The sequence below is a fragment of the Panthera tigris genome, chromosome C1 (assembly GCF_018350195.1).
Source record: "Panthera tigris isolate Pti1 chromosome C1, P.tigris_Pti1_mat1.1, whole genome shotgun sequence".
Lineage (NCBI taxonomy): Eukaryota > Metazoa > Chordata > Mammalia > Carnivora > Felidae > Panthera > Panthera tigris.
In genome coordinates this window covers 181,052,139-181,075,021 of record NC_056667.1, presented here as the reverse complement: position 1 = coordinate 181,075,021, position 22,883 = coordinate 181,052,139, and the positions used below count along the sequence as shown (strand labels likewise).

Sequence of the window (22,883 nt, the reverse complement as noted above, 5' to 3'; positions counted from 1 at the left end):
TATTGTTGTTAAAACTTCCTTGGCCTGCCAGTGAAACTTGAGCATCGTCAGAGTAGTCTTTATAAAGTTTGTAACTCTCTTCTGTTTTTTTCCTTAAAGAATGAAAAATTATTTTAATTTATGTTTTGTTATCAGATTCTTCTTCTTCACTTCTCAGTGTAATCGGTTATTTAGATGTGCTTTTGTGTCTGTTCCACACTTAGTATTTCTTCAAATTTTGTTTTAGCGTTTGTTCCTAAATACATAAATTTGGACACCAGTAAGTTATGAAATACTTCACACTTAATGATGTTTAAGGCAAAGTCTGAGGGAAATAAAAACTAATTTAGAGAATCAGCTCTTATTTAATCAAAAATATATATCAGATGTTTCCCAAAATTGGAAGATTGTTAGCAGTATGAAGGTTGATAAAATATGGTTCCTATCCTCAAAGAAGATAGACTGATAGAGGGAATTATGTAAGACAGTGTTTCCAAGTGGACCAGATTCTTTAACATTGCTGTAAGAGGAAAAGATTTTAAAAAGGGCATATGTGAAAGTACTTTGCATAGTGGTTGATATTTAATGACACAGAAGGTTTTAATTTTTTAAAATTTTTTTAAAATTGAGGTATAATTGACATATTAATGACATGAGTTTTAAAAGTGTTATCTTGATTTTCAAAAGTAAAAATTGGTTTTCTGGTAAAATTCATTCAAATTTCTTTAAAGAAAAACTGGAAATTGTGTCTGTGGTCGTGAATGCTTGTAATGGTTGATTGTACTGTGATTTTTCTGAAATAGCCTGGAACTCTGAATTTTTTATATTTGTGTTTGATTTATATTGATTCACAAATCCGTTTAGAGCAGATCTCTTTGGGTTGATGACTACTGAGTACTTGAAGTTTTGAATATAACCTTCAATTTAGTTAGATTCTAAATAGTTTTCATGTGATACCTTTTGCTTCAATTTTTTTCTTACTGTTCCTTTACCAGATGTCTCTTGAATCTGTGTCTTGTCCCCTAGATATGTCCATATGATGAATGATACTTGTGTTTTTCAGCATCTTGAGACGTGGGTTATTGATAATATGTGGTTAGCTACAAGGCCATTTTTTTTGGCAGCTCCATTTGACAAGTAAAAACTTCTTTTGAATGAGTACTTTAACGTAAGTAATATTTTCCAGCGTCAGAATATTTATGATTAAATATAGATTAGAAAGGAGAGCACAGAGCATATAGAAAGATAAGAGAGATGCCAAACTTAATTTTTTTTTCTGTATTACTGTTTCTATATTTTTTCTGCAATACTAAGCCAAATTGAAGCCTCTATTTTCTGATTATTAAAGTAGTGCAAGTTCATTATAGACAAGTTGGAAAATATGGAACAGCATAGGAAACACTTGAGTCTTCCTGCCAAGTGGTAATTATTATAAGCATTTTAGCATATCCTTTTTATAACGATATTTTCATAAATATGTGTATTTAAGAATTTTGTTTTGAGTATAGTTGACACACAATGTTACATTAGTCTCAGGTATACAACACAGTGATTCGACTTCTCTATATATGTTGTACTATGCTCACCAAAAGTGTAGCTACCATCTGCCACTATACATTATTATAGTATCACTGACTATATTCCCTATGCGGTACCTTTTATTTCCATGGTTTATTCATTCCATAACTGGAAGCCCATATGTCTTCATGCATTTTGCCCATCAACTTACTCCATTCCCTCTGGCACCCATTAACTTGTTCTCTGTATTTATAGGTCTGATTCTGCTTTTTTGTTTATTTGCTTATTTGTTTTGTTTTTTAGATTCCACCTATGAGTGAAATCATATGGTATTTGTCTTTATCATTCTGACTTATTTGACTTAGCATGATAACCTTTAGGTCCATCCATGTTGTGGCAGATGTGTGTGTGTGTGTGTGTGTGTGTGTGAGAATCACATCTTCCTCATCCATTCATCTGTCAGTGGACACTTAGGTTGCTTCCGTATCTTAGCTACTATAAATGTATAATAAATGTAAGGGTGTATATATCTTTTTGAATTATTGTTTTCATTTTCTTTGGGTAGATACCCAGTAGTGGAATTATTGGATTCTATGTTATTTCTATTTTTAATTTTTTGAGGACCTTCCATACTGTCTTCCACAATGGCTGTTAAAATTTCCATACTATCCAAAGCTATCTGCAGATTCAGTGCAATCCCTATCAAAAAACCAACAGCATTTTTCACAGAACTGGAACAAACAATTCTAAAATTTATATGGAGCCACAAAAGACCCCAAATAGCCAGAACAATCTTAAAAAAAATTTTTTTTTTTTAACATTCATTTATTTTTGAGAGAGAAAGCGACAGAGCATGAGCAGGGGTAGGGGCAGAGAGAGAGAGAGGGAGACACAGAATCTGAAACAGGCTCCAGGCTCTGAGCTGTCAGCACAGAGCCCGATGCGGGGCTTGAACTCGTGAACCATGAGATCATGACCAGAGCTGAAGTCGGACGCTTAACCGACTGAGCCACTCAGGCGCCCCATAGCCAAAGCAATCTTGAGACAGAAAAGAAGCTGGAGGTATCACAATTCCAGATTTCAAGACATACTACAAAGCTGTAGTAAGCAAAATATTATGGTGCTGGCACAAAAATAGACACACAGATCAATGGAACCGAATAGAGAGTCCAGAAATAAACCCATGTTTATACGGTCAATAAATCTATGGCAAAGAAAGCAAAAATATACAATGGGGAAAAGTCAGTCTCTTTAATAAATGATACTGGGAAAATTGGATATCTACATGCAAAAGAATGAAACTGGATCACTTTCTAACACCACATACAAAAATAAACTCAAGATGGACTAAAGACCTAAGTGTGAGACCTGAAACCATAGAAATCCTAGAAGAGAGCACAGGTGGTAATTTCTCTGACATCACCTGTAGCAATGTTTTTCTAGATAGGTCTTCTAAGGCAAGGGAACAAAAGCAAAAACAAACTATTGGGACTACATCAAACTAAAAAGTTTCTTTATTTTTGCACAGCGAAGGAAACCATCAACAAAACAAAAAGGCTGCCTAGTAAATGGGAAAAGATATTTGCAGGTGATGTATCTGTTAAGGGGCTAATAGCCAGAATATATGAAGAACTTAATATAACTCAATACCAAAAAAATCAGATAATTTGATTAAAAACCTGGCAGTGGATCTGAATAGACATTTTTTTCAAAGAAGACTTACAGATGGCCAACAGACACATGAAAAGATGCTCAACATCACTGTTCGTCAGGGAGTTGCAAATCACAACCACAATGAGCAATGAGAGATCACCATATACCTGTTAGAATGGCTAAAATAAAAAAGACAAGAGATAACAAGTGTTGACAAGGATGTGGAGAAAAAGGAAGCTTTGTGCACTGTTGGTAGAAATATATGTTACAGACTTTAAACCCAATTAAGCTCATATTGTGCATACAGCTCTGCAGTATGCTTTTCACTTATTGTATCATGAACATTTTCCATGTCATTAAAAATTGGGAACATTGTGTGATGGCAACATAATAGGGTATAATGTGGCTGTGCCATACGTACGTATTCATTTATTTTTGGATACTTACATAGTAGTTTCTAATTATTACAGATCACAACACAGTGACCACTAAATTTACATGATCTTAAGTGGCACATATTTTTAGAACATGTGTCTTATTTTGCTTAGTAAGCCATGGCAGATAATTTTTTTTCATGTGTAAAATTATCCTTACTTTTCTGGTATTTATGTTTTTTTCCCCTTGTACTATTATCCTTTACTGAAGGAAGTTTTTAAGTTTAAAAAACAATGGCTTTTTAAAAATGCGATTGAGATGTTTATTTATAAAGTCTGAAACAGATTAGAGGGTAAAATGACAAATCCTGATGACAGCAGTTTGTAATGGAAATGCTTACAGACCCTTAAATATAGCTTGGTAGGGAAGGGCGGCAGGAGGGAAACAAGTTGTTACAGTTTGTTCCAGGAAAGGCATTTTGGATGAATGCCATCTTTCACAAGGATGCCTTGTGATTTTAGTTTTATCCACTGCACTTAACCTTTCCCAAAGTGATTGCTGAAACAAATGTATATAGTGCAATAGAAGTCATTAACATAATTCTTTTCCTCCAAAGATGTTATTTGAATTTTAGTAAAAGCATTGAATTTGTGCCAGATTTAATCATGTCAAATAACCTAGAGCAGAATGACTCCAGAAGTCAGTTCAGCTGCCTTCGTGGTGGAAGTATCTATTTCGTGTTAAAATTTGTCACAGAAATAAAATTCTAAAAATTTTTCTAGATATTTCAGTGATTTGGTCTTCTCTGTTGAGAATAACAACATTAATATCTGAGAGTTTATTGACAGTGAGTACATACTCTTTGCCAGGCACTGTCTCCTTACTGTATGTAGCTTTACAGTCCTTCCCAAATTGTGCTGGTCTTGCATTGTTATTGTCCTCATTTTATAGATGAGGGAACTAAAGGTCAGGAAGGTTAATCATTTGTCAAGGTCTCATGTCTAAGAGATGTCCATTTGGGCTGCAGAACCAGTGCTACTCTGTACTGTATTTACAAGCTGTTGGAGAGATCTTAGGCATATAAGTAACTGACTAAATGAGAAAATGTCTTAAATTATATTAAAACATGTTAGTAAAACATAATGAATAAGTTTAGTGTCTGACTTATAATTCTTGAACATTACAGAACAAACTTACATATTTAAAGGTTGACTTTATTCTTTTTGAAAAAGGGACACAATTATTTAGGGGAAAAAAAAATCCTCACTTTTCACTCTTCCTGGCTAGAGATCTTGGCAAGCAGGAGCGCAGTTGCTATTATTGTGACTTTGTCTGTTGTGTGTACAGATACATGCTGCCAGATTCTGTGCCCCACACCTTTTATAAACACCATATTTAACTTGGAAGAGAAAAAGTTATTCTTGGCAACACTCACATGGCAAAAGTAGCAACTGCAAGGGCCACCAAACAGTATCCTGACCTGAAGCTGGAATTGTGAGAATATGTCTAGAATTGAACTTACTGTCTACAAGGCACGTCTCAATAAAGGAGAGAATTATTATTCAGTTTACCAGGAGGCAGGAAAGCTGCAAAAATGAGATCTATGTCCCATCTACTTATGTATTGATGGTTTGTGCTTCTTATTACTGTTGTCATTGCCAGATATGAAGATCATTAGGTAGCTAATAAGGACCCAGTACTAAGATGACCAAAGTGGTTGAAAGACCTTCTTTTTTGAAAACAGCCTGCAACAGTCATTTCTTGTCAGCAAAGACGCACAGATAGGGTGTTGGTATGATGATGGAGCTCTTCACTGAGCCCTCAAATGTTAGAACGCAAGGGTCTCTTTGAAATTTGAGAGACATACATTTATAATAAGTGAAATGTGCTGTTATATGCGTCGAAAGTAATTTTTTATGAAATTTTACTCAAGTGTTAACCAAAAAAATTTTTTTTAATGTTTTATTTATTTTTGAGACAGAGAGAGACAGAGCATGAGCAGGGGAGGTGCAGAGAGAGAGCGAGACACAGAATCTGAAACAGGCTCCAGGCTCTGAGCTGTCAGCACAGAGCCCGACGCGGGGCTCGAACTCACGAACTGTGAGATCATGACCTGAGCTGAAGTCGGACGCTCAACCTTCTGAGCCACCCAGGCACCCCTAAAGTGTTATTTTGAGACGTGGCACAAGCTAAAAAGAAAAGTTGACAGATCCACAAAAACATGTAGATTCATATATTGCTGACAGATTCAAAGCGAATTAGTATGAGAAGTTAAGGATGTTCTTACAGACATCATTCAATAAATTCTTTCTGGCTGGTAACCTTTGAGATGGTACCACAGAAATCCACTCTTGTGTCCAATCTTGGGCTCACTGCACAGAGCAAGCACGGTCAAACCCTCCTTTCTAGAACCCACTAGTGCTTCTCAAATTTTCTATGGCCTTTCAATCCCATCACGGACACTGATCTTTTGTAAAGTACAATAAAAGTAGACCTAGGGGTGCCTGGGTGTCTCACTTGGTTGAGCGTCTGACTCTTGATTTTGGTTCAGGTCCTGATCTTGGAGTTCGTGGGACTGAGCCCCATGTTGGGCTCTGTGCGGATAGGGCGGAGCCTGCTTGGGTTTCTCTCTCTCCCTCTCTCTCTGCTGCTCCCCCTTCCTCTCTTTCTCTCAAAATGAATAAATAAATAAACATTAAAGAAAAAAAAACTTAGAAAAATGAAATGAAAACAAGATCTACAAAATATAAGCCCACATTTTCATTATTATTATTATTATTACTGAACAGACTTAAAATTACTCTGACAAATTTCTGTAAAAGTTTGTAAAGTCTCATGTTCAATTTCTCTCCTTCTCTCAAATCATTAGCGATAAGTTCATGGCCCAGTGCTGGTCCACGGCCTATATTTTGAGGAGTACTGTTCTAGACTTATATACAAGCAAAAACTTTTTTTTTCTCATGTTAGCATCCCTTTCTGTGTTCGTGTTTTCTGTACTTGCTTTCCACTCTACTCACTTTTTTCTTCTTTTAAGATAGATTGAACATAATCATCATGAGAATTGTTAGGAAAGAGTACACTGCAAAGATACAGAGATGTATGTCTATTTTTGAAGTTTCTAACAAAACACATTTGCAAAACCAAATGTGACATTCACATATTCATGTCCATTAGTGTACGGTCTAATTAAATTTTTTTTTTAATTTTTTTTTAACGTTTATTTATTTTTGAGACAGAGAGAGACAGAGCATGTACGGGGGAGGGGCAGAGAGAGAGGGAAACACAGAATTGGAAGCAGGCTCCAGGCTCTGAGCCATCAGCCCAGAGCCCGACGCGGGGCTCAAACTCACGGACCGCGAGATCGTGACCTGAGCTGAAGTCGGACGCCTAACCGACTGAGCCACCCAGGCGCCCCCGGTCTAATTACATTTTGAGACTGCAGACTAGTGTCTCTTAAAGTGTAGTTCTAGTATTATCTATATCAGAATTAGTTGGGGTGATTGTTTAAAATGCAAACTTCTAAGACCCATCCTATATCTACTGAATCAGAATTTCTGCTCTTTGCTCTATGGAGTCTGATTTTTAAGTTTATTTATTTTTAATTTTTAAAAAATGTTTATTTATTTTTGAGAGAGACAGCATGAGCAGGGGAGGGGCAGAGTGAGAGGGAGACACAGAATCCAAAACAGGCTCCAGGCTGTGAGCTGTCAGAACAGAGCCCAACACGGGGCTCGAACTTAGGAACTACGAACTTGTGACCCGAGCCAAAGTTGGACACTTAACCAGCTAAGCCACCCAGATGCCCCTATAGTTTATCTAGTTTGAGAGAGAGAGGGGTGGCGGAGAGAGAGTGGAGGAGGGACAGAGAGAGGGAGAGAGAGAGAATCTCAAGCTGGCTCCACACTGTCAGCATAGAACCTGACGTGGGGCTTGAACCCATGAACCATGAGATCATGACCTGAGCCGAAATCAAGAGTTGGTCGCTTAACTGATTAAGCCACCCAGTGCCCCTGGAGTCTGAATTTTAAACATAAGTCCCAGATGTTTGTAATATACAATATAATTTGAAAACTTTTCTTTCAGAGTTGGGAATTTATGTGATTATTTGATTCTACATCATGCACTGTTGTGGTAAATTATAAATCCCAATTCTGAAAATGTTCCCTGTGTGAATATAGTGGAGTTTCTATGTATGTACTTCCCGCCCTATCCGAGACTCTCCAGGATATATTATTGAGTTCATTGCTATCTCAGCTATATGCAAAGCATAACTGGGAAAAGGTAATGTTCTCATTGTACAGATAGAAGCAAAATATACACATAGACAAATAAAATAATTTTATATCCTTCCTTTTTTGGCTTCATTTTATTTTCTTAGTTTTACATGACTACAATCTATTTTTAAATTCACCCTGTTGTACAATATAAATTTATTTGGAATAATAAATAGCATAGGAGCAGAACTCGCTAGTCATATGTAATTAAATGGTTGTTATGAATTGAATGAGGGAGGTAGGATTGTATGTAAACCACCGTAAAATTTCATTAGCAATACATTAACATAGGATTAATACAAAATTCATCCATAAGTAAAGATATAACATTCTTAGGTATTTATATAAAATTCACCCATAAGGAGAAATATATCTTAGAGCTTCTGGATACAGGTCAGTCAAAGAAAGGAGACCCCATTATAGCTGCTTCTTTAATTATGTTGTAGAGATTACTGAAAGAAAAAAAAACAACATTTATTCTTATTTCTGCCTTTCACGTGTTTGGCACATTACATCTGCTTGTGTGTATCTGTCTGTTAGAGAAAATGAGGGTCATCTATTCATGTTAATGAAAGCAATGGATCCCAGTTCCGATCATTTGGCTTGAGTGGACATCGATAAAGGGATTTTCTTATCCACCTAAGATGAGAAAGTCAGTTTTGGGGGACATTACTGTCTTCCAGAGCATAATGATAATTTCCCAGATGAAAGTGCAAAACCCTAAGAAAACATGCCCGTACTTGCTTCTACTGAACTCAGAATACTTCAGAAATGTTGCTGTTGTGAAATTGTGCAGGCTTCTGGAAAGTCTTCCTCTGCACCTTTCAGCCTTGCCATTATGTGCCCTTGATCAAGTTACCAGACCTCCCAGAGCTCACTTTCCTTATCTTAGGGATAATAACACCTCTCAGAATTGCTGTGAGGATTCTATCAGTTAGTGATTCTGAAATACCGAGCACAGTTCTTGTCACTTGATGAACAGTACTTAGTTATTTTGGGGGAAAGTTGTATAATGGTGGGAAATGTGCGGATAAGCTTTGATGTCATGCATACCCTAGATATGAAATTCAGCTAGTTTTTTGCTCTGTGATTTTGCTATGCATGAGCAAGTTATTCAGTCTCTTTATCCCACAGTTTTCTTATTTTGTGAAATGGGGATTGTAACAACCAGCCCAGAAGGTTCTCTGAGGATTAAATGAGAGAGTGTATGTATACACTTATAGTGCCTGGCATGTGGTAAGTTCTTAATAGATAACAGATGATAGCCCTTATTGTTTTTATTTGATTTGATTACCTACCAGTTTCTAGGCTAAAATTTAGAAACCATGTATTTCATGTACAGTCGTCAAACTGATTTTTATTTGAGGCTCTACCCTTGATCTTTTAGCAGCTGTCTCTTTTTTGAATGAATTTTCAAAACGTTTTCTGATGTATACACAGACTGATGTGCATTTCCATTGGAAGATTTGGGGAATCTGAAAACAAAGTGGTGAGGAGGCCAGCATTCATCTGGCTGTTTAAGGAACACAATGTCACAAGAAAAACCCTCCGATAAAAGTTGCAGCACATAGGCAGACACTTGCTACAGGACTGAAATAATGCATATGGGATAATATGATGTCAGTCTCAGAGGCATGCAAAGTGCAGAAACACAAAGGAAATTCATAATGGGCTTTTCAGGAAAATGGTTGTTCCTTCCTGATGTGCTAACCTTGATTCTGTTTTGGGTTTTTGGTGCCAACATAAAGCTAGATGGAAGAGACACTGCTGAATTTTTCCATTGTCAATTTGTATCGTAATCTAAGAATTGTGTCTTTGCTCTCCTCTACTCTTTTTTTTTTTTTTTTTTTGGAGCTTACTCATTCTTTTTTTAATTTAGGTATAGTTGACACACAATGTTATATTAGTTTCAGGTGTACAACGCAGTGATTCAACTTCTCTATACATTGTGCTGTGCTCACTGCAAGGATACTACCATCTGTCACCGTATAGTACTATTATAGTATCATTGACTGTCTTCCCTATGCTGTGCCTTTTATTCCCATGATTTATTTATTCCGTGAGCTTTTGGGAATAAGCTACATTAGTTAAATGATGTCTTTTTAGTTCTATGATTAATCCATTCAGTATCCATAAAACATAATTTCACCCATGAGCATCCTTGCTAGATCAATAGCTTTGAATGTTAACAACTGTGATATCAATTGGCTTTCAGAAAGAGATCTTGTGGAGATGGGATGAAAGGACAATTTTCATTCCTCTATTCTTTTTTTAAAGTTTATTTATTTATTTTAAGACAGAGAAAGAGAAAGTGAGCAGGGGAGGGGCAGAGAGAGAGGGAGAGAGAGAAAATCTCAAGCAGGCTCTGCACCATCAGCACAGAGCCCGACATGGGGCTCGAACTCATGAACTGGGAGTTCACGACCTGAGCTAAAACCAAGAGTTGGGTACTTAACCAAATGAGCCACTCAAGTGCCCCTCATTCCTCTATTCTTTAGCTTCCCTTTCTTTCCCTCTACACTGATGCTTAAAATTTCTAGTCTATTCTCCTTCACTGGCCTCATCTCTCCCTTACCCTCTGTGTTCTAGTCACACTGGTCTTCCTTCAGTCCATGGAAGTGCCATGCTGCTCCCCATGCTAGGGCCTCTGAGCAGCTCTTCTATCTGAAATGTTGTCTCTTTTCTCTTTCCTCCCCTCCTTATCCATCCTTCAGAGCTCAGTTCCTACATTGATTCCTTGAGGAAGATTTCACTTATTTTCTGGCCTGGGTCATGTCAGCAACTCGCCCGTTCCCTTATGCCCTCTTTTTCCTTTGTAGCATGTCTCATAGTAGTAGCTAAAGCATTCATTTTGTATTTGTTATTTAAATGTGTCTCCCTGTCTCTAAAATAGAAGCTCTGTAAGAAAAAGCAGAGGCTGTGTTTGTCTTGTTGAGAACTATCTCCTAATGCCTGGCACCGTATGCCATCATAGCGAGTGAAAATGCTAGGATGTTACATGGATGCAAATATTGTATTAATGTGCTTCCCATTTTACTTGTTGATTTTCAAGGTCTTTCTTCACACTGGGTTGTGGTTTGGAGAAATATTCCTTTATATATTCCTAGCATGTATAAATTTTGAGGTCTGACACTATGCTGTCTTGCTGTACCTTCTCAATGCAGTAGTCCACTATGATTGAAGAGGTACAGCCTGAACTACCTGTGTTTAAGAAATACCACCTCTATGAAAAGGTGCGTGTATGTGATGGCCTTAAGTCTAGGCTCCAACATCATCTCACATCCCTTGATCCACTTTATAAGTTTCTTGGTCAACTTGGAAATCTAGTCTCCTATGACAATGGCTTGTGCTGTGGGGAAATAGATTTCCTTTACATAGGACAATAGCCTGTTTGACACATGTGAACATCAATGACACATGGATGGACCAGAGCCTAGAGTTCAGCTAAAGTGGCCTGTCTGGCAAATGTTACACTATTTGGAAGGTAAAGAATCGTGGCTTGGAGAGCCAGAGTCATGGGAGCATCAGGTGAACTTCATGGAGAATCTGTTGGTCCATAACTAGGAAGTAAGCAAGCATTCAAGACTAGACGCTTTTGACTGGGGCTGAAAACAGAGATGCTGACATTGATGAGAAGTCTGTTGTTCATAGGCTGTAGCCACCGTTGATGCCAATAAGAGGAAATGAACTCATCCCTTCTAGATTACTTTTTCCTAAACTCCTTTTGGTGACTCCGTCAAATTAGTGAGGTGACTGCCATCTTCAGGAGCGTTATCTGAGAAAGGCAGTGTATTGTAAAAGAGCTTGGGTTTGGGTGTTGGCTGTCATTCAGATCCAACCTGAAATCCTGGCTGTCATCACTTCTCTGGGAGCCTCTGTTTCCTCACCTGTAACATAGCTCTAATAACATTATTGACCTCAGCCTTGGAGCGCAGTGCCATTCGTGAGGCTATTTTTATAGCGTCTGCGATGTGTCCCTGGTACATTGTAGGCATTGTGTACATGCTTGCTCTTTGGGTGTTCATTAGCATACACCCAAGAATCTACAGTGATTTTCTCTAAGACTGGGCAGAGTTTACATGTCAGAAGCAGCCTGGTGGTGATTCTGGAGTGCCAGGCTTGCTGTGCCCACACAGTTTATTGCCAAAGCTTTGTGGCCCGTGAAGCTTCATGGCAAACTGTCTGGATTAAGGGACCAGTAGAGAGTAAATTGCATTCACTAAATGTAGCGCGGAGCTTGAATCCAGCCTGTCTCACTTCACAGCAAAACGTGTGACAGTTGAAGATATTTTATCTTGCTTTCTTGGAAGCTTTCTGGAGAGATACAGTCTCGCACCCTTTGATTACATCCACCCATGCAACTGACACTTAATAATTGCGACAACTGCCCTGGGTGGGCCAGCTTCAGGAGGCCCCTTTTCCATTAAAGAATAATGCATCTCATCTGGAAATTCTTCCGCCACAACTTCTTCCTTGGATAAGACAAGAACACAGCTAGATGGATGTTTTGCATCCATTTTTTTCATTAAAAGTGACATCTGAAAATAACTTCAGGGTTGATAACCACAGTTTGGGATTTTCATTAAAGCTGTATGATGTTTCAAAAAGTTTTAGTTGATTTTTACAGTTTGAAATCCAAGTCCACATATTTATTTTGGATTAGTTAGGATGCTATAAGCCTATTTTAATACCCTAAACAAATTCTTTATCTTATTAATCATAGTAGTAAATTAGAGTTTCCAGGTAATGGCTACTCTATTCTTAGTAAATCAGACAGAAAATTCCTCTCTCTGTGATAACAGTTTGTTGACATCAGCTCACTCTGTATGAGAGAGAGAGAGAGAGAGAGAGAGTGTGTGTGTGTGTGTGTGTGTGTGTGTGTGTGTGTACACATAACTCATTCTTTGGAATTTTCCCAATAGAAAAGCAAAGGAAGGAAGCTGAGGGGAGGATGGGGTGATTGCATCCTGTACCCTTTACAGGGTGTGGCCACAACTGCCTCAGCGTATGGGATACTAATAGGTTATGTTTTTTCATTAAGGATGCCTGAACAGTGGTAAGTCTTGAGGAAGAGTGGGAGTGGCTCTCAGTGTTTTTTTTAGCCAGACAAGAGTATCCTGGCAGAGGTCTGCTCAAATCCTGCTTAGGATTTCATTTCTAGAACGTTGGGAAAGAGAAAGAGAAGCAGGAGCATCAGTGAAGTGGACCTGCAGAGCTCTCAAAGCCACGTTAGGACTCCAGACCTGCCTGACTTCAGTTCTGGCTGCTTCTATGAATGGAATTGCCAAGTGGATAGGCCAGTGCATGATTTTAAGGAGAATGAAACATGTTTCTTCTTGCTGCTTCCAAACCAGATTTGAAATGATGATGGATTCAACCCTGAAAAAGGCAGAGAGAAACTTTTGGGGATTATGTGAGGTAAGGTAATAGGAAGTTCTGTAAAATGAGTTCTACTGTCACCTAATTTCTGAGTCTGACCCTTAAAAAAATTTTTTTTTAAAAAACTTTTATTTATTTTTGAGAGAAAGAGAGTGAGCAAGCAAGGGAGGGGTAGAAATACAGGGGATGGAGGATCTGAAGCAGGCTCTGCGCTGAACAGCTGAGAACCCGATGCGGGGCTTGAACTTACAAACTTTGGGGTCGTGACCTGAGCTGAAATCAGATGCTTAACTGACTGAGTCACCCAGGCACCCCCTGAGTCCAACTCTTTGAGATTTACAGTTCTCTTTGCCTTTCTCTTTGAAATGTTCTTAAATGTGCTCTCCTCCCAGATCGATTAGGGATAGCTATTAACAAACCATGTGGTGTGCTTATCACATTTAATCACTTGACAACTCAACAGCCGTCAGTACAGGTATTAAAGCATGTGAAACTTTTACAAATAAATATGCAGTCCCTTTGCTGATGTTCTAGAGCCCCACTGGTTTCAAATAAATTACTTTACTGTGATGTTAAGTACAGGTTCTACCTACAAGAATGTGTTTTTTTTTTTTGTTTTTTTTGTTTTTTTTTTAATGTCATGCGATGGAGTCTAGATTTCATGACAGGTTATCTGCTTCTGGCCAATAATGTTTTTAGACAGATTTTTAAAGCTCTTCTCTCATGAATGAGATGTTAAAGCAGATTTATTTGTAATGTAACGTTCATATGGACAAGGATTCATAGACATTCACATTTTAGAAACTGTTGATTAAACAACAATCTTACAAAAACACTTGGAGAATAAATTCACGTTTTTGTTAAGATTTCCTTGTGGCAAACTGACCCAGCTTTCAATAGACTTTTGGAATCTGCTTAGATTGTTTAAGAGCCAGGATGAATACAGGGATAAGTTTCAGCTCTATCCTAATCCTTTATAAATTAAATGTTTTCAATGAAAAAATTTACTTTTTGGCCCTAAAATGCCACTCAGTTGTTCTCAAGGTCGGCAGGGATGTTATTTTTTATTGTCGTATAGTGTGCACCTGGCACACAGTGCCGGAGACCCAAGGATGCTATCATGCCTACACTGCACTGGACAGAACTAGCAGTGCCCCATTTAGAAACATACATAAAAGCTCAGTTTAATGAAAAGTAAGGTGATGGTTTAGTAAGGATTCAGGTGAGCGGTCCAACCTTTGGGAAGGTCATTCAGCCTCTGGTCAAGCCATTTTGGGGAGGCACCCGCAGGGACTAGCCACATCTGCAAGATTATTCTTTAGGATTAGTAGCAATGAATGTTCCAGAACGATTGCTCTCATATACTTCCAACTAATATTTTCATACTGAGTTTGAATCAGCTCCAATAAATATTTGGTTCACTTCAATAAGGGTAACCTCCTTCTTTACATAAAGTTAGCTATGAAAGTTCCTGATCCTTGTTGTATGAGCTCACTAAGATCAAAGGTGTAATTTACCCCCAACCAAAGGATGCTTTTGCATTGAACTTTATATTTTATAATGGTTGCACATTTCTCAGAATCTGTAGCTATTAGGTTCATGTAAAAGTAACATCCTGAAGCATCTTAGAGGTTGCTTCTAAACTTCATTTAGTATTAAAAAGGTTTATCTTTGAGTGATAAATTAGTGTGTATATGACATTTAAAAAAATAATAATTAGGGGCCCCTGGGTGGCTCAGTCAGTTAAGCATCTGACTTCAGCTCAGGTCATGATCTCACAGTTAGTGAGTTCAAGCCCCACATCGGGCTCTCTGCTGTCAGCACAGAGCCTGCTTCAGATCCTCTGTCCCCCTCTCTCTCTGGCCCTCCCTTGCTTGTCTTCCTCTCTCTCAAAATTAAAATAAATAAATAAAAATAAATAAGTAATTAGAAGAAAGAAAGAGGGATATAGAATTAACACCTCATTGTCATTCCTGGCAACTTTTGAACACACATAGTACCACCCAATCCATGTTTCATTGTATAGGAAGATGAGGGCATCTCTGCCTGTCTTTATTAGGCTGAGCTTAAAGCCTGACAGAATTTTAGGCTTTGAGTGACCTTCCACCTAAGGACTGCACAGACTGGTACACTCTGTGTGAGAGACTGTATTCACATGTAATGGCATAATGTGCTATTGGTGTACGTATGGACTGCACTTTTGTTGCACACTCATTTGGCATCCAGATTAAGAAAACAGTCTCCAGGGGCGCCTGGGTGGCTCAGTCAGTTAAGCGTCCGATGTGGGCTCAGGTCATGATCTTACGGTTCATGGGTTTGATCCCCGCATTGGGCTCTGTGCTGACAGCTTGGAGCCTGGAGCCTGCTTAGGATTTGGTCTCCCTCTCCCTCAGCCCCTCCCCTGCTTGTGCCCTGCCTCTCTCTGTCTCTCTCTCTGTCTCTCTCTCTCTCTCAAAAATAAACATTAAAAAAAATTAAAAAAAAAAAGAAAACAGTCTCCCAAGACATAAGTAAGCATACTTTTGTTTTATATATATTTATGAGAAATTAAAATAAAATGAATTTATTTAAAAGAAATTTAACAAGTAAAACCTAAGGAAATGAGATTGAGGAACTGTGCTTTTGAGTATTAAAGGAAAAACGTAACTTCTTAGAAAGAAGGAAGAAATGGATTAAGAGATTTTTAAACCCCACACATTTAGCTCCTAAATATGTGCCAGGTTCAAATACTGTACCCATGTACTCCTCACAGTTTTCTGAGCTTGGTGCTGTTATCATTTGATAGATTGAAGAAATGGAGTCTGTGCAGTTTTAAGACTTGCATAAGGTTATGGTTTCAGCAAACGAGAGAGGTGGAATTTAACCTCAGGTCTGCTGTTTCTCAAAGTTCTGGGATCTTAACCATCACCTAAGAGCCACTGCCCGACAGCTTCATTATCAGGCAGTGTATTACTCTCTTGGTCCTTGAAATAAGTGGTAGGTACCTAAAAACATAAAGCATACTTCTGTGGGTGAATAGAAGGCCCATGTGGACTAAATGCCAGTGATAAATTAAATATGTTGCGTTAGGAACTTTATTGAGTTACTAAGTGATGGAGAATCTGAGCTTTCTGTCTTGACAAATTAAGGTTGAGTGTGGGAAAGTTGGATTTTTGAGAGTTGTTTGGATAAAGAGGGGAGAGGAAGAGCATGGTGGGCTTAGAGAGTGAAATCCAGGATGGTGGTTGGACTTGGAGAGAGCTTAGAGACGGATGGGTCACCTCGCAGGGTCATTGGACTGACGAGTCTGGAATTGATTGCCAGCCTTTTGCACTCAGGGAGGCTATTTATAGCTGCTGCAGCTCTGTCTACACAGGAAAGATGGAGACGGAGGAGGGTCACGTTTAGGTTATGGTTCCAACACTCAGTGCTGGGCCTGGGCGCGAAGCATGGTGGGCCATCCTCTCTTGCCCTCCTACAGCCCACTCTGCACACAGCAGCCAGGAGGATTAAAAAAAACAAAAAACATGGATCATGTTACTCCCCTGCTTCAAGTCTTCCAGTGACCTCCTATCAGCATGGAATCCAAATTCTTCACAGTGGTCTAGATAGAAGGTGTGGTATAGTATCAAGGAACATGCTGCACATACTAGTTTTGGGATCATGGACAGATTTTCTAACGTCTCTGTGCTTTAGTTCCCATCATTAAGAATCTGATAGCGGTACCAACCTCAAAGGATTGTTAGAGGTGTCCGTGAACTGGTAAAGACAAAGCGGTAAGACAGTGCCTGACATATAAGCCATCTCTGAACTGCTCTTTACTGTCTGGTGTTCTGGGCCGTGACTGAAAACTCTCAGAAGGTATTTGGCAAAATGAGTTCAAGTGTTGCTTCTCACTGATCTCTTGGTGGTTCCCTCCCTGTCAAAATGAGTGTTTGGTCGAATAGTTTGGGATCAGGTATCTTACATGGGAAGTTGCTTAGCAGAGCATCTTGCCTCTGCTCAGTATGTCTGGAGGTGTGAATGTTCAGGAGGCCTCCTCAGGGGTGTGCTTAGGACTTGTCTGTATCACCCAGTGTGGATCTAGTGAAAGATTTCACATTCTCCGAGTTGGGCTCCCCCACCCCTGGTAGATGGCCTGCCTAGAGGAGACATCCATAGACATCTCTCTCATACTTGCAGGTGAGTGGCCTTGAATCAACACACAGGCGCCCACCCTGCCGGCCAGTGCAGTGATACACGTGCCTTTCAGAGCACATGAATCCCCAAGGCCAGACCTTACAGACTTGTCATCAGCTCTTCTCAGCCTCTGTTGCTTCTTTGTCCTGTGGTGTGCTGTGCCTTCTTCTCCCATCTCTGGCACAGTGCAATCAGCCACTCCTTCTGGTATCTATGGGAAGATAGCTACTCAGTTGACTACCTACCAGGCCACAGTCGTTAGTGGGTACATGCTCAGCTGGCAGTGTGGTATCTGGATTGATCTGACACTTGCTCTTTTTTCAACCAGAGAGAGCTTCAGTGTAACGAATTGGGCATCTAGGGAGACTGGGTTAAAACTAATGCCACAGTTGCAAATTCATGAGGAATTTGTTGATGAATTCTCATAGTGCTGCATAAGATTGGTGTTCTTGAGTAGTGCAATCCGTAGTAAAGACTCACCCCTCCCTTGGGATGTAGTTCAGATCCCAAAGTCATTGTCAGAGTTTTCCTGTCACATTGCAGCAGCAGGATTCCATAACCTGCCTAGAACATTCTGGTAAAAATTTTGCAAAAATTTTTGCAAAAATTGTTAAAAACAGTCAAACAGTCCCTGTGAAGGTGTGGTCTTTGCCCAGATCTATAATGATCATTTTGGGGCGCCTGGGTGGCTCAGTCGGTTAAGCATCCCACTTTGGCTCAGGTCATGATCTCACGGTTCGTGAGTTCAAGCCCCGCGTCGGGCTCTGTGCTGACAGCTCGGAGCCTGGAGCCTGTTTTGGATTCTGTGTCTCCCTCTCTCTCTGACCCTCCCCTGTTCATGCTCTGTCTCTCTCTGTCTCAAAAATAAATAAACGTTAAAAAAAATTTATAATGATCATTTTGATTCAAATTGGAGCTTAATATTACTTTCCAAATCCCAAATCCCAGGGCATCTAAGTTTTGAGTATAGCCAGAACAAACCAGGCCCCTGTGTGATCCAATCATAAGACATATGTAACATTGAATATAACATTGAATATAACTTCAATTTGTATCTAAAAAACAATTTAAAACAACTTAGGTGTTTATGCCATTTGTGAGAAAATGTGGGGAGGGATTACTTGAAAGCAAAATAAAAGTTGCAAGCATCATTTTTCATTTCTCTGGCACAATCTGTCACATGGCGTCTTTCTCAAAAAATTCTTCACCGTGTCTTAACTCTCCTGGGTTGATTGATAGAAGAGGAGGGCTTTGAATATAAGCAGTTTTGTTCATATTTTATCTCCAGCACTGTATGCAGGTTTTGGAAATATTAACAGTCATAGAAACATTTCCAAATCCAAATTATGTTTGGATATGTTTGAGATGTCTGGTCATGTCTCCTATATATTATCTTAAAAGCCTATTCAGAGTCCTTTTTCTGGAATCCAGAATCAGGAAAAAAATAATCTTTTAAAGGTAATTTTTCACACTGATCTCTGTGTATGAAATATTATGGGGAAGGAAGAGTTTAAAAAAAAATTACAAGTCTTTCTGCTTACATTATTTTAGTTTTTAGTGTCATTTTAAAAGAGAATTCATTATTTAAATTACTCTTTACAATCATGTTGTACATTAATATAATTAATCTTACTTTTCTAAGGATGAAAAAGATAACATCCTGGGACCCAGGCAGCAACAGTAACTTTTACCACTGAATTCAGCTCTAAACATGGCCACTTGTTTGCTGCTTCTGATGACCACTCATAGAACTAAAAAATGAACCCTGGGAGGTAAAGCAATATGTCTATGGAGCAGTGAAGCAAAGGAATGGATGAGACACCTTAATGACTGGCTTAAATGTGTAGATCTTCCAAAGGATATCTCCATATGTGCCTCCCAAATATACATCAAACTCGGTAGATCCCGAGCCGTATGAATTACACACAGTCATGGGGATTGATAATTATTCCTTCTCTGTTCCTCTTTAACACTTTATAAAGTATGTACACCTTGGTCATAGCATTCTTCACATTGCATTGTACCTTATGTGCCAGTCTTCCCCCACCACACTGGGGACTCCTGATGGCAGGAAATGGGTGTTCCTTATATTCCATAGGGGGCAGTCCGTAAATGCTTTTCATGAATGAATGAGTGAACGAATGAATGCACAAGCTGACAAATTGGAGGCACAGTAGTCAAAGAGAAGTACAGTGTCCAAAACATCGCTGTGATTGCTCAATATCCCTGGAAATAACCATGGAACAGAGTTTTATCATGTGTGGTCTTTGTAGTATCCGTATCAGAATCAGCTCCCTAGGGTACTTGCTAGAATTCTGTTTCCTGCATCCTGACTCAAACCTACTGAACCAAAAATCTCTGGAAGAGCAGGGCAGGAATCTGCATTTTAAATGAAGCCTGCAGGATATTCACTGTGAGTAATGAAGTTGGGTAATCATTGCTATGGAGGATCAATTAGGTAAAGGGGAAGTAGCCAAGGATGATTTGTGACCTAGTGAATGTGCAGGAGATGTTAAGTCTGCTTACAGAGATTTTGTTTAAGGCCCTGATGTGTTCCTCCTAAAGATACTATGGTTTTAATGTAGGAAAAGGGGCCTGTTTTTAACCTTATTAATTAGACCTGAGAAAATTCTCTGAGCCACCACAAAACAATATAGTTAAGAGAGTTGTGTGTGGCAATCTTCTAGCTCTATGCCTTTGTTTTCTGGGTCCAAACACTTAATTTGTTTCTCCTTTGGAGAATCGGACTTACTAGGTTTAATTCCAGTATTAATAACAGAATGAATTGAAATAGTCCTAAAGAGTAATTAAAAAAAAACACTAAATGAAATCACTTCACAAAAGTATCATGGATTGTTAAAATAGGCAAGAGTGAGATTTTCACAAGTTTCCTTGATTGTGTTCCCATAATATTCATAAACAGGTATAAAATTATATTAAAAGGATTTTAAGGCTTTTTTTGTGTGTGTACTTTGCTTTTCTATTTAGAGAAAATGTACCGCCAACGAGACTTGTAAGAGAACAAAGAAGACATATGAGACATGAGTGGACAAGCTTTATATAAACCCTAACAAACAAGATTAGATTTAGAGAAGGTATTTAGGTACATGAATTAAACATCTTCAGTGTTACTTTTTTGTAATTATATTCCAGCCTGAAAGTTACCTAAGTCTCTAAAATATGCACTCCTAGAAAATAGACTATTTCAGTTGGAAAACAGACATTTGAATCCTAAAAGGAAGGGAAATAAGAAGGAGAATGGGAAAGGGAACAAGGAAGGTAATATTCAAAGAGCAAAAGCAAAACCAGGAGAGTGTGCCTCACAGAAGCTGACATGTTTTTAGGTTGAAAGGAAGAAGTAAAAATCAAGGTGAGAGGTGACTGATGGAGAGGATTGGGTCAAAGGCTCCACCATAACAGGGTAGAACCCTGTAAAAGAAGGCAAGGAGTAGGTATGGACCCAGCAAAGAGGGCATTAGGGAAATGAGACCTCATGTTCTCCATGGTTTGGATGCTACCCTGCTCCAAGTAGGAGCTTGGAAATTAGCTATGGGATGTGAGGACGGTGGGACAGATTTGAATATTTGTTAAGAGAAATGGAGAAAGGAAGTAACTAAGTATAAATGCACCAATTGATAGTTGGCTTTAAAGGCCAACATTTCTTTGATCAATCAGAACCTTTATTTAGTGGGGGGAAAATAGATTTATAATTATGTCTACATTCTACTCATAAGGGATTTAGAACCCTTTCTTTGGTATACGATTTTATACTCAACTATTTTTCTTATTTGGAGTAGGGACATTTAAAAAAGACCAAATCACCTAATATGCATGTTAGATGAGGAGAAAGAAAAATAACTCCTACAGTCTGGGAAAAAATAAACTGTCCTCAGATATCCATGAAAAGTAGATCTCAGCATAGAAATACTGTCACAGAGGGGTGCCTGGGTGGCTCAGTCGGTTGAGTGACCGACTTCGGCTCAGGTCATGATCTCACAGTTTGTGAGTTGGAGCCCCGCATCGGGCTCTGTGCTGACAGCTCAGAGCCTGGAGCCTGGTCCGGATTCTGTGTCTCCCTGTCTCTCTGCCCCTCCCCACTCATGCTCTGTCTCTCTCTGTCTCAGAAATAAATAAACGTAAAAAAAATTAAAAAAAAAAAAAGAAATACTGTCACGGATAAGGTGTTCTGGGTCTAGACTAGAATTGACCTCAACCTAAACAAAGTGTTAACCTACTTAAAGACGAAATTTTACTCTGAGGGACCAATTAAAATTGGTCTTCTTGAAATACAAGGAATGAGTCATTTTAGCTGTTCTTTATATGGTGTGAGCAAGGCTGGCCAGAGGTGGGCCAGCTAGCAGCCGTAGGAGCCATAGTAGTGATGGAGGTTGTGATAGTCGTATCAGAATAATTTGTCCTGTTTGCCCCTAAGCTAGTTTATTTATATGGACTTGGTATTTTCAATTAAGGGTAACTGCCACTCGATGGCAGGAATGCTTGTATCTGTCAGGGATAATGAATTATCAGAAACATAATCTCATCAGAGAAAAATTTCAATCCAGAATAAACAGTATTAATCAACTTGAGTATCTTCTATGTGACAAACACTATGCCTGGTGGGGAATGAGATCTTCCCTATGGAGATTTACAGGATGGTCTCTTGCTGTCGCATTTTAAATCAGAACAGATCCATCAAACTTCTGCTCTAGGCCTGCCTATCCTAATTCTGACCCATTTCTCATCATATATGGCACATTTGAGTTCCAGATGAGCCTAAATAGTCCTGGTACATTTTCAGCATTTTGCTTCAAGGGGATAGTCTGTTTTTCTTTAAATACAAACGTAACCAAATGGAGTTGTCCACATCACCTATGAACCAAAGAGGGGAATTCAAGTCAGAGATATATGGCTTATCCCAACCTAACAGGAGCTGAGGGGTAAATTGAACACGTGACTCTAGATCTGTTTCTTATGTGCGTGCGTGCAGAAAGGACAGAAAGAAAGAGAATCCCAAGTAGGCTATGTGCTGTGAGCGCTGAGCCTGACTTGGGGCTTGAACCCACAAACTGTGAGGTTATGACCCAAGCCAAAATCAAGAGTCAGACACTTAACTGACTGAACCACCCAGGCACCCCTCCTCCCCTGTTTTTGTTTGTTTGTTTGTTTGCTTTTTTTTTTTTTTCTAATTTATGCTCTAGATACATTTCTTGGTTAAAGGTCTTAGAAGCAAGCACCCATTCCTGTTCTCCCTTATTTCCTATTCACATAGTATAGTATTTCTACCTTGAAGTGGATGTGGCTGGCAAAGAGTTATCAGTGACCCTTCTTGGAATAAGAGATGCCTATAGTGGTTCTCTGTCAAAGTTCTTTTTCTAGGAATGTGTACGTGACGTGTAGCTCAGGCATCACTTTCTGTTCGGGACTCAGACCACTTGCAATAGTTTGCATCCCATTACCACCTCCCATTCTATTTCTGCTCCTCAGTGGTCCTTTTTCCCAAGTTTGTGTCAGAAATGCGTACTTTGGGGCGCCTGAGTGGCTCAGTTG

The 22,883-nt window shown here is 39.0% G+C and overlaps 1 protein-coding gene across 6 annotated transcripts in view; it reads left to right on the top strand.

Moving 5' to 3' along the window:
• The window catches only part of HECW2 (HECT, C2 and WW domain containing E3 ubiquitin protein ligase 2), a 321,506-nt gene that overhangs the window by 144,504 nt on the left and 154,119 nt on the right, over positions 1–22,883 (top strand). For 2 of the 6 annotated variants that reach the window (XM_042994962.1, XM_042994963.1), the window contains exon 3: positions 13,154–13,217. The exons of 3 other annotated variants lie outside the window; for them this stretch is intronic. The gene's annotated coding sequence lies outside the window, so the exon portion shown is untranslated. Of the gene's footprint in view, positions 1–12,972; positions 13,218–22,883 lie in introns of those variants that run through there. One more of the 6 variants, XM_042994964.1, reaches the window with a different exon arrangement.